Consider the following 5145-nt stretch of genomic DNA (forward strand, 5'->3'; position numbering starts at 1 on the left):
TACCAACATCAAAGAACTTTCATCATTCCTTGGCACTTGCAACCTCTATCTGAAGTTCGTCCCACACTACACGCACATTGCCAAACCACTTTGCAAGTTGCATAAGAATATTAGAAATTGGAACAGGAGTAGGCCATATGGCCCCTCGAGCCTGCTCCGCCACTCAATAAGATCATGGCTGATCTGATCATGGACATAGCTCCACTTCCCCGTCTGCTCCTCATCGTTCAAGAAACTGTCTAACTTCTGTCTTAAATATATTCAATGTCCCAGCTTCCACAGCTCTCTGAGGCAGCAAATTCCACAGATCGACAACCCTCAGAAGAAATTCCTCCTCATCTCTGTTTTAAATGGGCGGCTCCTTATTCTAAGGTCATGCCCTCTAGTTCTAGTCTCCTCAATCAGTGGAAACATTCTTTTTACATCCACCTTGTCAAGCCGCCTCATAATCTTATACGAATCGATAAGCTCACCTCTCATTCTTCTGAACTCCAATGAGTCGAGGCCCAACATGCTTGACCTTTCCTCATAAGTAAACCCCCTCATCTCCGGAATCAACCTCGTGAACCTTCTCTGAACTGCCTCCAAAGCAAGTATATCCTTTCGTAAATATGGAAACCAAAACTGCACGCAGTATTCCAGGTGTGGCCTCACCAATAGCAAGACTTGCAGCAAGACTTCCGTTTTTATACTCCATCCCCTTTGCAATAAAGGCCAAGATTCCATTGGCCTTCCTGATCACTTGCTGTACCTGCATACTATCCTATTGTGTTTCATGCACAAGTACCCCCAGGTTCCGCTGTACTGCGGCATTTTGCAATCTTTCTCCATTTAAATAATAACTTGCTCTTTGTTTTTTTTCTGCCAAAATGCATGACCTCATACTTTCCAACATTATACTCCATCTGCCAAATTTTTGCCCACTTACTTAACCTGTCTATGTCCTTTTGCAGATTTTTTGTGTCCTCCTCACATATTGCTTTTCCTCCCAGCTTGGTATCGTCAGCCAACTTGACGACGTTACACTCAGTCCCTTCTTCCAAATTGTTAATACAGATTGTAAATAGTTGGGGTCCCAGCACTGATCCCTGCGGCACCCCACGAGTTACTGGTTGCCAACCAGAGAATGAATCATTTATCTCGACTCTCTGTTTTTTGTTAGTTAGCCAATCCTCTATCCATGCTAATATATTATGCTCGTTAATGTTATGATGTTCTGTCACTTTTGGAATGCTGCACTTTTCACTAAATTCACATTGTTCACCCACTCTGGGTCAGTGTCTTATTGTTACATAATGTGTGGTGCCTTCTGAGAAAACCACAGTTCTCCCTCAGGTGTTCCGCTGTATAAGTAATATCTTGCCCTCCACATATGATTCTACTGTATAATCCTGCTACCAGGCCATCTCAACATGACAAGTAAGGGTCACCAATGCAGGAAGGCTTCCATTCAATGAGAGTCAGTTGAACTACTTGCAGGGCACACATTACGACTTGCAATTCACCCCACTTTTTCTGACACCAAACATCGTGTAGTGGGACCCCTGAGATGACATGTGCATCAGTGACATTGCAATCCATTCTATGTAATTTCCCGTCTTCCATACCTCAAGTCATACTGTTCTCAATATCACATGCAGCGACCTGCCAGAAAACATAGAAAATAGGAGCAGTAGAAGGCCATTCGGCCCTTCGAGTCTGCACCGCCATTCAATATGATCATGGCTGATCCTCTATCTCCTGGGGATAACATTTGCTAATGCAGTTCAGGAGTGTTTAACCTAATATGGCAGGAGGATGGGAACCTATGCAGCGAGACAGGGCAAAGTAATATGGAGTCAGAAATAGATGGTAGAAAGGTAAAAAGCAATAGTGGAAGGCCGAGTAAACAAAGGCAAGAAACAAAAAGGGCCACACTACATCATAATTCTAAAAGGACAAAGGGTGTTAAAAAAACAAGCCTGAAGGCTTTGTGTCTTAATGCAAGGAGTATCCGTAATAAAGTGGATGAATTAACTGTGCAAATAGATGTCAACAGATATGATGTGATTGGGATTACAGAGACGTGGCTCCAGGATGAACAGGGCTGGGAACTCAACATCCAAGGGGATTCAACATTCAGGAAGGATAGAATAAAAGGGAAAGGAGGTGGGGTAGCATTGCTGGTTAAAGAGATTAATGCAATAGTTCGGAAGGACATTAGCTTGGATGATGTGGAATCTATATGGGTAGAGCTGCAGAACACCAAAGGGCAAAAAACGTTAGTGGGCATTGTGTACAGACCTCCAAACAGTAGTAGTGATGTTGGGGAGGGCATCAAACAGGAAATTAGGGGTGCATGCAATAAAGGTGCAGCAGTTATCATGGGTGACTTTAATATGCACATAGATTGGGCTAACCAAACTGGAAGCAATACGGTGGAGGAGGATTTCCTGGAGTGCATAAGGGATGGTTTTCTAGACCAATATGTCGAGGAACCAACTAGGGGCGAGGCCATCTTAGACTGGGAGTTGTGTAATGAGAGAGGATTAATTAGCAATCTCGTTGTGCGAGGCCCCTTGGGGAAGAGTGACCATAATATGGTGGAATTCTACATTAGGATGGAGAATGAAACAGTTAATTCCGAGACCATGGTCCAGAACTTAAAGAAGGGTAACTTTGAAGGTATGAGGCGTGAATTGGCTAGGATAGATTGGCGAATGATACTTAAGGGGTTGACAGTGGATGGGCAATGGCAGACATTTAGAGACCGCATGGATGAACTACAACAATTGTACATCCCTGTCTGGCATAAAAATAAAAAAGGGAAGGTGGCTCAACCATGGCTATCAAGGGAAATCAGGGATAGTATTAAAGCCAAGAACGTTGCATACAAATTGGCCAGAAATAGCAGCGAACCCGGGGAATGGGAGAAATTTAGAACTCAGCAGAGGAGGACAAAGGGTTTGATTAGAGCAGGGAAAATGGAGTACGAGAGGAAGCTTGCAGGAACATTAAAACAGACTGCAAAAGCTTCTATAGATATGTAAAGAGAAAAAGGTTAGTAAAGACAAACGTAGGTCCCCTGCAGTCAGAATCAGGGGAAGTCATAACGGGGTACAAAGAAATGGCAGACCAATTGAACAAGTACTTTGGTTCAGCATTCACTAAGGAGGACACAAACAATCTTCAGGATATAAAAGGGGTCAGAGGGTCCAGTAAGAAGGAGGAACTGAGGGAAATCCTATTAGTCGGGAAATTGTGTTGGGGAAATTGATGGGATTGAAGGCCGATAAATCCCCAGGGCCTGATGGACCGCATCCCAAAGTACTTAAGGAGGTGGCCTTTAAAATAGCGGATGCATTGACAGTCATTTTCCAACATTCCATAGACTCTCGATCACTTCCTATGGAGTGGAGGGTAGCCAATGTAACCCCACTTTTTAAAAAAGGAGGGAGAGAGAAAACAGGGAATTATAGACCGGTCAGCCTGACATCGGTAGTGGGTAAAATGATGGAATCAATTATTAAGGATGTCATAGCAGCACATTTGGAAAGAGGTGACATGATAGGTCCAGGTCAGCATAGATTTTTGAAAGGGTAATCATGCTTGACAAATCTTCTGGAACTTTTTGAGGATGTTTCCAGTAGAGTGGACAAGAGAGAACCAGTTGATGTGGTGTATTTGGACTTTCAGAAGGCTTTCGACAAGGTCCCACACAAGAGATTAATGTGCAAAGTTAAAGCACATGGGATTGGGTGTAGTGTGCTGATGTGGATTGAGTACTGGTTGGCAGCCAGGAAGCAAAGAGTAGGAGTAAATGGGTACTTTTCAGAATGGCAGGCAGTGACTAGTGGGGTACCGCATGGTTCTGTGCTGGGGCCCAGCTGTTTACATTGTACATTAATGATTTAGATGAGGGGATTAAATGTAGTCTCTCCAAATTTGCGGATGACACTAAGTTGGGTGGCAGTGTAAGCTGCGAGGAGGATGCTATGAGGCTGCAGAGTGACTTGGATAGGTTAGGTGAGTGGGCAAATGCATGGCAGATGAAGTATAATGTGGATAAATGTGAGGTTATCCACTTTGGTGGTAAAAACAGAGAGACAGACTATTATCTGAATGGTGACAGATTAGGAAAAGGGGAGGTGCAACGAGACCTGTGTGTCATGGTACAACAGTCATTGAAAGTTGGCATGCAGGTACAGCAGGCGATTAAGAAATCAAATGGCATGTTGGCCTTCATAGCGAGGGGATTTGAGTACAGGGGCAGGGAGGTGTTACTACAGTTGTACAGGGCCATGGTGAGGCCACACCTGGAGTATTGTGTACAGTTTTGGTCTCCTAACTTGAGGAACGACATTCTTGCTATTGAGGGAGTGTAGCGAAGGTTCACCAGACTGATTCCCGGGACGGCGGGACTGACATATCAAGAAAGATTGGATCAACTGGGCTTGTATTCACTGGAGTTCAGAAGAATGAGAGGGTATCTCATAGAATCGTTTAAAATTCTGCCGGTTTAGACAGGTTAGATGAAGGAAGAATGTTCCCAATGTTGGGGAAGTCCAGAACCAGGGGTCACAGTCTAAGGATAAGGGGTAAGCCATTTAGGACCGAGATGAGGAGAAACTTCTTCACCCAGAGAGTGGTGAACCTGTGGAATTCTCTACCACAGAAAGTTGTTGAGGCCAATTCACTAAATATATTCAAATAGGAGTTAGATGTAGTCCTTACTACTTGGGGGATCAAGGGGTATGGCGAGAAAGCAGGAATGGGGTACTGAAGTTGCATATTCAGCCATGAACTCATTGAATGGCGCTGCAGGCTCGAAGGGCCCAATGGCCTACTCCTGCACCTATTTTCTATGTTTCTATGTTTCTAACACCATATTCCCACTTTTTCCCCATACCCGTTGATGCCTTTTGTTTCTAGAAATCTATCTATCTCCCTCTTAAATATATTCAGTTACTTGGCCTCCACAGCCTTCTGTGGTAGAGAATTCCACAGGTTCACCACCTTCTGAGTGAAAAGGTTTCTCCTCATCTCGGTCCTAAAGTTCCTACCCCATATTGTGAGACTGTGACCCCCTTGTTCTAGACTTCCCAGCCAGGGGAAACATCCTCCCCGCATCCAGTCTATCCAACCCAGTCAGAATTTTGTTTGTTT

Source organism: Pristiophorus japonicus, chromosome 4 (genome assembly GCF_044704955.1).
Source record: "Pristiophorus japonicus isolate sPriJap1 chromosome 4, sPriJap1.hap1, whole genome shotgun sequence".
Taxonomy (NCBI): domain Eukaryota; kingdom Metazoa; phylum Chordata; class Chondrichthyes; family Pristiophoridae; genus Pristiophorus; species Pristiophorus japonicus.